Genomic DNA, 12,760 nt, shown 5'->3' with positions numbered 1-12,760 from the left:
TCAGTTCATGTACAGAACATGCCTAATACTGTGAACATTTGATTTTCTTTTTCCTGTAAAGCAAGCAATAAATAGGACAAAATAACTAAAAAATTCAGTGTGCTTAACTATTCACCCTCATATGTCAGTACTTTGAAGAGCCTCCGATTGCGGCAATTACAGCTGCAAGTCACTTTGGATAAGTCTATATGACCTTTCCACATCTCAATTGGATTAATATCTGGACTTTGACTAGACCACTCCAAAACATTTACACGTTTCTCCTTAAACCATTCCAGTGTTGCTTTACCAGTATGCTTTGGGTCATTGTCTTGTTGGAAGGTGAACCTCAGTCCCAGTGTCAAATCACTGAAAGACTGAAGTAAGTTTTGGTCAAGAATATTCCTGTATTTCCCACCATCCATCTTCCCCTCGACTAGGACCATTTTCCCTGTCCCTGCTGGTGAAAAACATCCACACAGCATGATGATGCTACCACCATGTTTCACTGTAGGGATGGTGTTCTTGGGGTGATGAGCTCCGTTTGTTTGATGCCAGATATAGCGTTTAGTTTGGAGGCCAAAAAGCTCAATTTTGGTCTCATCTGTCCACAGCACCTTCCTCCATACATTTGGGGAGACTCCCACATGTCTTTTGGCAAACTCAAAATGAGCCTTATAATTTTTGCGTGTAAGTAAAGGCTTCTTTCTGTCCACTGTTCTATAAATGCCACTTCTATGGAGTGTATGGCTTTTTGTGGTTGCATGGACAAAATACCACAGTCTGTGCTTGGGAACCCTGCAGCTCCTTCAGTGTTACCTGTGCTGCCTCTATGATTAATGCCCTACTTGCCTGGACTGAGAATTTTGGTGGACGGCCCTCGCTTGGCATGTTTATTTTGGTACCATGTTCTTTCCATTTAATGATAATGGATTTGATGGTGCGCTGGAAATCATCTAACATTCTGATTTTTTTTTTAACCCAACCTTGGCTTGTACTTCTAAACAACTTTGTCCCTGACAAGATTTCCTTGGTCTTCATGGTGTTGTTTGGTTAGTGGTGCTGCAGCCTCTGATCTTTCAGAAAAGGTGTGTATGTACTGAAAGACCATGTGACACTTAGATTGCACACAGGTGTACTTCCTTTCACTAAGCATGTGACATATACAATTGCTTGCACCAGAAATTCTTAGGAGCTTCATAGCAAAAGTGGTGTATACATATAAACAATACACTATATAATGCTGATGCATCACAAAAAAATCTGATTACAAGAATATTTAAGCACAATTTGCAATGGAAAAAAAATACTTAAAAAGCCAAGGGGGTGAATACTTTTGCGATACTTTTGTATATATGTATATATTAGATGCCACTGATATTGAATGAAGCACACGATTGTGATCCACCAGATAAGTTAAATAGTAGAAGTACAAATAGAAGACAGTAAAAGACAGTTAATAATGTTGTATATTCTTTGTGATAATGCAAAAATCTACAAACAGATGAGACATCAGCATTAGGGATTAGAGTTGAGCGACTTTGGTCGGATCGGGTTTCATGAAACAAAATTTGTTTCAGATGAAACTGGTCCGACTAGGAATGTCATCCGCTCCATGCCGACTTTTATTTCCCATTGACTTGCATTGGGGTCGGGTTTCGGACGAAACTCTGACTTTTTTGCCCTAGTCGGACCAGTTTCATCTGAAACAAATTTTGTTTCATGAAACCCGAACCGACCAAAGTCGCTCAACTCTATTAGGGATGAGCAAGCACTAAAATGCTCGGGTGCTCGTTAGTGATGAGATAACGTACTCGGATAACGCATTATCCAAGCATGCTTTGGTGCTATTTGAGCATTGTTTACTATGTTTGATTCCCTGTAGTTGCATGGTTTGCTTCAATACATGCAGCAATTCCCTATCAAAACAGCAGCAAATCGTGTAGCTACAGAGACTCGAACATAGTATATGAGCACCGTCCAGATGCTCGGATAACACTCGAACATGCTCGGATAAGACATTATCTGAGCACGTTCACTCATCACTGGTGCTTATTTCTCAAACCGAGCAATTTTTAATACTCACATGCTCGTTTTGAGTAAAGAATATAATGGGAGTCAATGGTATAGCCTAGCTTTTTTCTGGCAGACCCTACAAAAAGGTCTGGGGGGCAGTGAAAATGTTCAAATGGATGGGAAAAGTGCTGAATGGAAGGAGAACAGCATGGGGAAGACCCCTGGAAGCATCTCTAAAGGCCCCTTTACATTTAGTGATGCACCAGCGATCCGACTAGCGATCCGACCCGGTCAGGATCGCTGGTGCATCGCTAAATGATCGCTAGTGAGCTGTCACACAGAAAGATCTCACAGTGATGCAGCAGTGATACAGCGGACGATACTCACCTTTCACACACAGCGATCCTGACGTCCTCCCACCCGCCTCCACGCATCGCTCGTCATCACAGCAGGAAGTCCAGCAGGAAGCTGATGGCGAGAAATGGTGCCGAACATTCTCGCACGATCAGTGATGGACAGTGGGGGAGCCGGTCGGAGGTAAGTATCACACATAGCGATATCGCTATAACGTCACAAAATTGGTGACGTTATAGCGATATTGCTAGCGATATCGCTGTGTAAAACCCCCTTAACTCCCAGATTGCTGCTGAGAACAATGGTGTCACACTTTTACTTTAGGAGTAACAATAAAACATTTGAAACCGACAACAAATTGTATTTTACAGGAAAAAAAGATGTTAAACATTTTATCCTGTATAATGATTAGATATTAGGCAAAAAATAAAAAGGATTTAAAAAATACATAATTTAAGTAAATCAAAGTTTATTTTTTTATTAAAAATAGGAAATTTCAGTGTAATCTATGAAGGAAGCAAGAACTGCCAAAAATTAGGGATTCCGATACACCCTGTATTAGGCATAAAGGAGGACCTCATACACATTCTGCTCAATTGGTATGTATTGGTACTCCTAGACTCATAAAGGCTATGCACTTTTGAGGGTTATATAAGGAAATGTACGCCACATCACGGAATAGGCTACGGGTGAGCAATATAATACTGATAAGGTTATGTGCACATGTTAAGTAAAATTTCTGCATCTTTCGGCAGGAAAAACGCAGCTATAAAGCGCCCATTTTTGCTACATTACTGATTGATTGGAGTGAAGTCATAATGAAAAACACAGGGCAAAAACGCATAGAGAATTGACATGCAGCAGTTTATTTTCTGCACCAAATCTGCAAGTCGAAAATACTCAGTGTGTGCATGATGCAGACAAAAATGCACCAAAACGCATCAAATCTGCAATGTGTGCACATAGCCTAAATTTTTTAAGATGTTTTTTGAATCTTTTATGACAACAAAATGGACTCCAGACCACAGAATAGTCTATGGGTGAGCAATATAATACCAATACATTTTTGAACAAGGTTTAGGAGACTTTTATAGCAACGAAATGTACCCAAGAAGATGTAATACCCTATGGATGAGAAATACAATACTGATAAATTTTGAACACTTTTTTGAGGGTTATATACCAATGAAGTGTACCCAAGAAGATGTAATACCTTGCAGAATATTTTGGTGCTATACAAAAAAGAATATTAGTTTTATTATTATTTTTATTATTGCAGATTCCTGGCAATGGCTTATAAGGTTACTTCTAATGAGTGGTGCTGATCATGTTTCATTTAAAAGGAACCTGTCATGTGTCCTCATTAGTGATGAGCGAGTGTGCTTGTTATTCGAGTTTTCCGAGCATGACCGGGTGTCCTCCGAGTATTTTGTACGTACTCGGAGATTATGTTTCAGTTCCTGCAGCTGCATGATTTGCGGATGCAAGACCACTTGACTACATGTTGGGATTCCCTAACAAACAGGTAATCCCTGCATGTATTCAGGCTAGAAGCTGCAAATCTCCGAGCATGCCCAAAATACTCGGAGGACAACCGAGCATGCTCGGAAAACTCGAGTAATGGGCACACTCGCTCATCACTAGTCCTAATGCTATTAACCTCCCCAAATAGGGTTCTGCAGGTTAATAGGGTTCCAATGCTGTCTGGCCACCTTATTGAAAGTGCGGCTACTGGTAGAAAATAAACTTTGTTTCTACTGGGAGCCACTGGTTTTCAGTCCTAGAGGTGTCCCAGAGCATTTTCAGTCACAGTTCACAGCGTTGTGAGTGAAGGCTGTTAGTACGCCTTGGCATTTTCTTTGACAACCAGCTCTGCATAAATGCACTGCATCTTATTTTCTTTTACTTCCTTTATTACAGAAAAAGGCAGGTAACAAGATGAAGATTTGAAAGTCAATGCAAATCTAGCAGAGGTGTAGCTAGGGTTTTGGTTCAGGGAGGCCAAAATTCTGAGTGGGCCCCTAACCATGTAATCCTGATTACAACTATGGTGGCGCAACTGAATAGTGGATGTAGGAGAACCTCAGCAGATGAACGCGCTGGTACTAATAAAAATCTCTATGCAAAGACCAACACTGATATTATCGCCATATAGTGGTAGATACCAATGCTGCTGAACATATAGGAATTTACAGCACAGTTATATATAGAAACATATAGATTATCTTTCTTCTGATGGAATCAATCACTTTTACTGTCTTTTCCATCTGGCTCAGACTAACATGACCACTTCTCCAGCCAGGACTCGGCTGCAGAGAGTACAACGGCACATCTTACTTAACACATTTCATGCATTGTCACCATCTATCCCTAACCTGCACAAACTCCTTACCCTGCTAATACCCTAATACTGAGCCACTGTGTCCCAATTACAGCACCTATTTTGTGGTACTGTTGGCCCTTTAGAATATATTCAAGCTCTAGAAAACTGTGCCCACATTTTACCCGCTACAAAGTAATAATGCCTTCTGTGTACCACTTTGTCAGTCACAATATCAAGTGTCCCTAAAACAATTCCCATTTAACATTTAATAATGTTCAGAGTCTACCCCACTGTACAGCTCACCTCTACACAGTATGATGTTCCCCTATGCACAGTTTAATGCCCCCACACATTATACTGACCCTATAGTAACTTCCAATCTGTTTGATGGCTTCAACACTGTATGATGGTCACCACACTGTACAAAGACTCCACATTAGCTTCCACGATGTGTGATGGACCCCTCCCTGTAATCTGCACATTGCATGATAGCCTCCAAATAGTATAATGCACTCCTTTTAAGCCTCCATATAGTATAATGCACTCCCCATAGTCCTCGATATGGTATAATGCACTCCCCATAGGCCTCCATAAAGTATAATACATCCCATAGTCCTCAATATAGCATAATGCACTCCCCATGGGCCTCCACATTTTATAATGCACTCCTCATAGGCCTCCATATAGTATAATACACTCCCCATAGGCTTCAATATAGTATAATGCACTCCCTATAGTCCTCCACACAGTATAATGCACTTCCCATAGGCCTCCATATAGTATAATGCACTCCCCATAGGCCTCCATATAGTATAATGCACTCTACAAAGGCCTCCATATAGTATAACACACTCCCCATTGCCATCTATATAGTATAATGAACTCCCTATAAGCCTCTATATATTATAATGCACTCCCCATAGGCCTCCATACAGTATAATGAACTCCCCATAGGAAAAACATATCTCATCCTGTATAAAACAAGCATTTATACAGTTATGCCAAGTCAAAATTGAAAAAAAAAAAATGATGGCTTCTGGAATGCAATGATTTAAAAAAAATATGCATGGTCATTAAGGCCAATTTAGTTCTGATCTTTAATAGGTTAAGTGAAAAAATTCACTTTATGTTGTACGGTATCAGTAGTTACTTCCTTAGAATTTTTTTTCCTTAATAAAAAAAAACAAACACCGCATTTAGGTATTTTTGTAACATCCCCCGTTTTCATCCCCACTGTGAAAATTCTTGGCTTGAAATTTAATTGGGCCATCTTTTTTTGCTTTGTTTATTTTTTTTCTGATCTATTGAGGAAAGGACTAAAAAGGACTAAAGGTATTTATTGATATACAGTATTGACTATAGAAAATAAACTGCAAAATAGAATGTCACAGCCGGGAGCAACTTCAATCAAGTAAATGTATGAAATTAAATAAATTTATCTTAGCATGTGCCCAATTACTCATGGGCTTGTCACTTGTACATATTGATGAATTTTCTCCTTACTAATATACTGTATACTATTTATAAAGGAAAAAAAGCCATTACAAATATAAGAGTAAAGCTTTGCTTTATTGCCTTTAATGACCAAACAAAAGTCAAATGTTTGAAAAAATGTTTGAAAAACAGAGTTAATAATAATAATTCAATATTAGGTATTTTTTTTATTATTCTTTGACTGTTTCTCCTAATTTTTGACAGTACTCACAGGGTTTTAAAATGCCCATCTGGCACGTACAATTTGATGACCTATCCATTGAATAAGTCATCAATGAGAGATCAGTGGGGGTCTGACACTCAACCCACTCACCAAACAGATGATAACTGCTCCAGCAACGGCCAGATGTAACACCTTAGCGCCATACATTGTTTGGTGACAACTGCCATAAACGGAACCTTATCTCCTATTTAAGTGAATGGAAGATAAACTGTAGAAGTCGTCATCGGAGTATACGGAGCTGCGGTGTTAAGGACCTGTCACACTAAAAGATATCGCTAGCAATATCGCTATAGCTTGTGACGTTATAGTGATATTGCTAGCGATATCGCTGTGTGTGATACTTACCTACAACCCGCTCCCCCGCTGCTTATCGCTGGACTGTTTCTCGTCGTCAGCTTCCTGCTTTGCTTCCTGCTGTGAGGACGAGCGACGCGTGGAGCCGGTCGGGAGGACGCAGGATCAACTAGTGTGACAGGTAAGTAGCGACCCCCGACCCCAGCGATGTCGCTAGTGAGATCTGCCTGTGGGGCAGCTCACTAGCGACCACTTAGCGATGCACCAGCGATCCTGACCACGTCATATCACTGGTCGGGATCGCTGGTGCATCGCTAAGTGTGACAGTACCTTTACACTTGGCTGCTCCAGATATTAGCCGATTGACGGGTGGGTTGAAAGTCAGACGCCAAGTGATCTCAAACTGATGACTTATCCTATGGAAAGGCCATCAATATTTAAGTTCCTGACAACTTCTTCAGTTTTCCTCATATTGGTGATATTTTAAGTCAAATTAGGGTAGGTTCACATGATGCAGTCACAGGACATTTTTGTGCCCTGGTTTTTAATGTATTTCAGCAAACTGCAGCAAAAAAGGAAACGTGACCACATAGCGTGAACCCAATCACATACAAATACATACAACTAATAACTTAATCAGCTTAGGACCACATGAAGTCACTGGTGACAAAAATTACACTGATAAGTGAAGAGTGAACTTTTTTATTTGACTGTTAATGGCAGCACTATTTTGTAAGTAGACACCCATTTTACTTGCAAAACCACGCAGCCACAATCAATTATTATTAATGGCAACATGATTTTGCAGGTTATACTCTGCAGATTACCTGTCAAACTGTGCGTCCATTAATAATCAAATGAGAACTGCGTTGTCTAAGCATTGGCACACAAAGGGTACACAAGTTCACTGCTTCATCCTTGTTTTATGATCCTTTTCAGCAAGATCACACCCTTCAGTGGACACCTTTGTTGTTTTAAACCACAGACTGGATATCACTGATTCTATCTATCTACCTATCTATCTATCTATCTATCTATCCCATATCTATCTATCTATCTATCTATCTATCTATCTATCTATCTATCTATTATCTATATATCTACAGTTTTGCTCAAAAGTTTACATACCCCGGCAAAATTTTTGCTTTCTTGGCCTTTTTTCAGAGAATATGAATGATAACACCAAAACTTGTTCTCTATTCATGCTTAGTGGCTGGGTGAAGCCATTTATTGTCAAACTATTGTTTTCTCTATTTACTCGATACTCATTGATGTTTGTGGAACCTTTCTAAGAGGGCCTATATCAGATTTCACCTGATTATCGCCAAGGCATTTGCTTCTCAGGTACGCCATAATTGGGGGATTTTGTGATGTAATATATTTGGTGCAACAACTCCATTCCTGTCTACGAGTGTTTAGTTGCTAGATTTGTATGCTGTTTATAAAGTTAGAACAAAAAAAACTCCCAGAGGCCCAAACAGGGAGAGCATGTAGCTGTATTTTCCTGTTTTCCTGTGTCTGTGTATGGAAGATGAAGCAGCCTGCTGCAGATGTTGCACAGATAGAGACACCCAAATGATTTATTCCTGATCTAATAAGCTTATCATATATTGTTCCTGATTGTTCTTGAATAAAGAAGCTCTGTTCTCATACGCTTGGTGAGTATCCTGAATAATAATAATAATAATAATAATAATAATAATAATGAATTTTATTTCTATAGCGCCGACATATTCCGCAGCACTTTACATTTTAGAGGGGATTTGTACAGACAATAGACATTACAGCATAACAATAATCACATAGATTATAACAAATACCAAGAGGAATGAGGGCCTTGCTCGCAAGCTTACAGTCTATGAGGAAAGAGGTAGACACGAAAGGTGGGTGGTAACAATTGCCCTGATTGTATGGACCAGCCATAATGTTAAATGTGTAACAGTACAGACACAGAGGGCTAATGGATGCATAAAGCATGTGGGAACATGATGCGGGGAATAATCCGCTACCAACAGGTTACGGGCCCAGAGTGACACAGAACTCCAGAGTAACACAGCAACAGAAGCCAAAAGCAAAAGCAGCACAGTGCAACAGAGAAGATGCCCACTAGCAGCAATCCTGTCACGTTCTCAGTGCCAAGCCTCACTAACCAGAACTATCAGTCCTGGAAATTCAAGGTGAAGATGCTGCTCATAAGAGAAGGCATGTGAAAATATACTCAGGAACAAGTGCCTCATCTATTACCAGATGATTGGCTAGAAAAGGATCAGAAAGCACAAAGCATGATCGCCCTTAGTGTAGATGATAATCAGATTGTGCATATATGCAAGTGTGCAACTGCAAAGGAGATGTCTGATGAGTGACAGAAAGTGCATGAAAGATCAAATCTCAGCAATAAGCTTTATATCATGAGAAAGCTGTATCAGTCTAAGCTAAGTGATAGACAGAATATGCAGGACTATATAAGAAACAGCAAGATTGTGGAGCATCTCAGGGGTATTGGAGAAGAAATTAAAGATTTTCATGTTGCTGCACTTCTAAGTGGTCTTCCAGAGAGTTATGACACACTCATGACTGCACTAGATGCACAGCCAGATGATGAGCTGACACTAGAGTATGTTAAAGGGAAACTTGTGGATGAATTCAAGAGAAAAATGCAGCATGTAAGCAGCAGTGATGAATCCAGAGCATAAACAGCATTAAAACACAGTATTTCCTTAAATATAAAAGCAATCTAAGAGAAACTCATGACTGTTTTGTCTGTAAAAAGCCCGGCCACTTTAAAGCAGACTACAGAATTTGGAAAGCAAGAATGAGTCAGCTTAAAAAGCAGAACAGTCATCAAAGAATTAAAACAGCTGTAAAGGAAGATTCTGCATGTGTTGAAGCTGCATTTAATGCCAGTACAGGCCTATCTGCAAAGCATATATGGTGTATAGATTCTGGTGCAAATGAAATCAGATTGCGGGATGCAGTGACAGACAGAAGGCAGAGCAAGGGTTAACAAAATTAAAAGTTTTAATTTAACAGGGGGTTAACTTCTCACAGGGAGATGAAGGGTTAAATGGGAGGATAGCAGTCCAATTATAAACGATATGAAGAGTTAATAAAAAAAGCGGCAGCAGTTCTTTGGAGAACTTATCGTGTCAGGGGTCCTTCAGACTGCAGGTTCTACTTGGGGGGTTGATAACACCGGCAACGGCTGGCACGGTGTTGGTCTAAGGAGATTCTGTTGACAACGACGATCTGTCTTCTGGCAGCAGCGGTCAGTCTCCGGCACCTTCCGCTGAGCCCCTAGTCCATGAGCATATGCGGCTGGAACAAACAAGGCCGCAGTACTATCAGGGTCCAACATGGGTGGGCAGGGATATGCAGGTAAGGTGGGCTGCAGACATCTATCCAGCACCTGGTTCTCTCTTTGTGGCATGTGCGCTGTACTCACGGTCGCAACACGCACAGCACCTCACTCTCTGCCAGTAACTGGGCACACTGCGCTTCTCCCTCTGTAATCCCCGTTGGTGTTGATGGGAGTACCAGGATGCAGACCGGCGCGGTCCTGTTGCTCAAGGGACGAAGCACACCTCTTTCTGTGCTGCGCGCTGCCAGCTCCTGACCAAGACTGACTACATCCGCACGCGCTGTCTCTTTACCCCCTTAGTCACGCCCCCTGCTTCAGAGTGCAAAGGTCTGCCGGTCTCTGACTCCTTCCCCTGGACAACTAGGGAGACAGCCCTGACAGTTCCGGACCCGGCACAGGACAGGAACCCACGACCTGGTTCTCCTCCTTACACTAGCAGCCATATGACAAATAACAAGAATTTTTCACTGACCTTAATGATAGCAAGTCAGAAAAGGTCATCTTAGCTAATGGTCACTATAAGACTTCAGAAGGAGTAGGAGATTGCTACCTCCACTGTCCAGTTTCCTAAGCACAAAGCAGAAAGATTCCAATAAAGGATGTTCTCTATATTTCCAGCTTTGAAAGCAATCTTCTGTCAGTAAAGAAGCTCATGCAAAAGGGGAGTGTAATTACTTTTAAAGATAACAGCTGCATCATCTCAAAGAAGGGTCACACTCTTGCAGAATGAAAAATCCAAGATGAACTTTTTCAGCTAAAATGCAAAGAAAGAGTGTACAGTGCTAGACAAGATCTGCATAAGAACTGTATCCATGTATGGCACAGACATCTTGGGCACAGAGACCCAGAAGCATAAGGAAGATAGCTTAACTTGCAAATGGTATTGAAATCAACCAATCAACCAGTGTAGTCAAATGATGAAGTGCACTAGCTGTCTTAAAGGGAAAATGTCCAGAAAATCCTTCCCTAAAATAACCACCACTAGATCTGTACAGCCTCTGGATCTGATACATAAAGTTGTATGTGGTTCAATGAGTTTTCAAACTCCTAGCAAGAAGAGATATTTTCTCACATTTATGGATGACTACTCCAGATATACAGTCACCTACCTGCTTCACAGTAAGGATGAAGTTCCACAGAAATTTGAAGAATATCTTACTGTAGTGTTTAACAAATTTGGAAGAATACCAAAAGCCCTGCGTGCAGATAATGGAACCGAATGAATATACAAGTGGTAAGGAGCAAACCACTTTAAAAAAGGATGGAATCATGTTCCAAACTACCATTCCATAGAACCCAGAATAAAATGGCATTGCAGAGAGAAAGAAGCATACTCTCTGTGAAAGTGGAAGAAGTATGTTGTTTAATGCGAATCTACCTACAACGTATTGGTGACAAGCCATCATGACAGCTTGCTATCTTTAAAACAGAGTGCCAAGTAAAGCTGCAAATAAAACTCCATATGAGCTATGGAACTGCGAGAAACCGAACCTGAAGCACCTCAGGATATTTGGAAGCAAAATGCATATGTATATTCCCAACGAAAAACGTTCCAAGTGGAATCACATGCAAAGCAAGGAGTACTGGTGGGCTATAGTGAAACTCAAAAGGGATACAGAATCCTGCACCCAGAGACCAACACAGTAACAAATGAAAACTCTGTATCGCTCAAATTCCATGAAGTTACACCAGTTATTCAACCTAAGAAGCAAGAACAAGAATATCAATCACCAAAACCAGATGCCGAAAAGGAAGACACAGAAGAACCAAGTCAATCTCCAGTATGTAGATCAGAAAGACCAAACAAAGGTATCCCAGCTAGATGCCTTTCTTTTATGGTCAGAACACTTCCTGAACCAGAGCCACAATCATGGTAAGAGAGGCAAAAACCGCCTGTCCATGAGAAGCAGAAGTTGATAAATGCTGCTAATGAAGAGATGGTGTCCCTTCACCAACTCCAGAAATGGAGGCATACTCGGCTACCACAAGGAAAAAGAGCTATCTGATGTAAGTGGGTCTTCAAAAACAAATATGACGCAGAAGGTAAAGTTCACCAGTTTAAGGCAACATTGGTCGCAAAAGGGTACTCGCAAAAGTATGGTAAAGATTATGATGCTACCTTTTCTCCAGTTGCGAAGCAAACCACATTCAGAACTTTAATGTCCGTAGCTGCAGTTCAACAGATGACAGTGAGACGTTTTGACATCAAAACAGTCTTCCTACATGGTGACATTGAAGAAGAGTTGTACATGAGCCAACCCGAGGAACATATTAAAAAGGGTGACGAGCACCTTGTTTGTAAAATGCAAATATCTCTCTAAGGACTTAAGTAAGAGCTTGTAACTAGAAAATGAGCAAAGTTTTGATGGATGAAGAATTTAAAAGATCTCAAGCTGATCCATGTTTGTATACGAAAAATGTAGCGAAGGAGTGGATGTATGTTCTCCTATATGTAGATGATGTAATCATGTGTCATCAAGATGAAAAGGAAATTGCAAAGCTAGGTGAAATTCTCAGCCAGCATTTTGAGACTAAGGACCTTGGAAATGTGACATATTATTTGGGAATCCAAATCCAGAGAGAGGAAGGTGGGAGTTTTCTTCTCAAACAAAGTTCTAAAATTTCCACAATCCTAAACCAGTTTGGAATGTCAGAAGCCAAAGAGGTGAGTCAACACCAATAGATCCGTCCTACTAAAAGTTGGAAGGAAAAGAAGATC

Source organism: Dendrobates tinctorius, unplaced genomic scaffold (genome assembly GCF_039654945.1).
Source record: "Dendrobates tinctorius isolate UK_male_01 unplaced genomic scaffold, ASM3965494v1 ptg000022l, whole genome shotgun sequence".
NCBI lineage: Eukaryota > Metazoa > Chordata > Amphibia > Anura > Dendrobatidae > Dendrobates > Dendrobates tinctorius.
Note: the sequence above shows the minus strand (reverse complement) of the source record.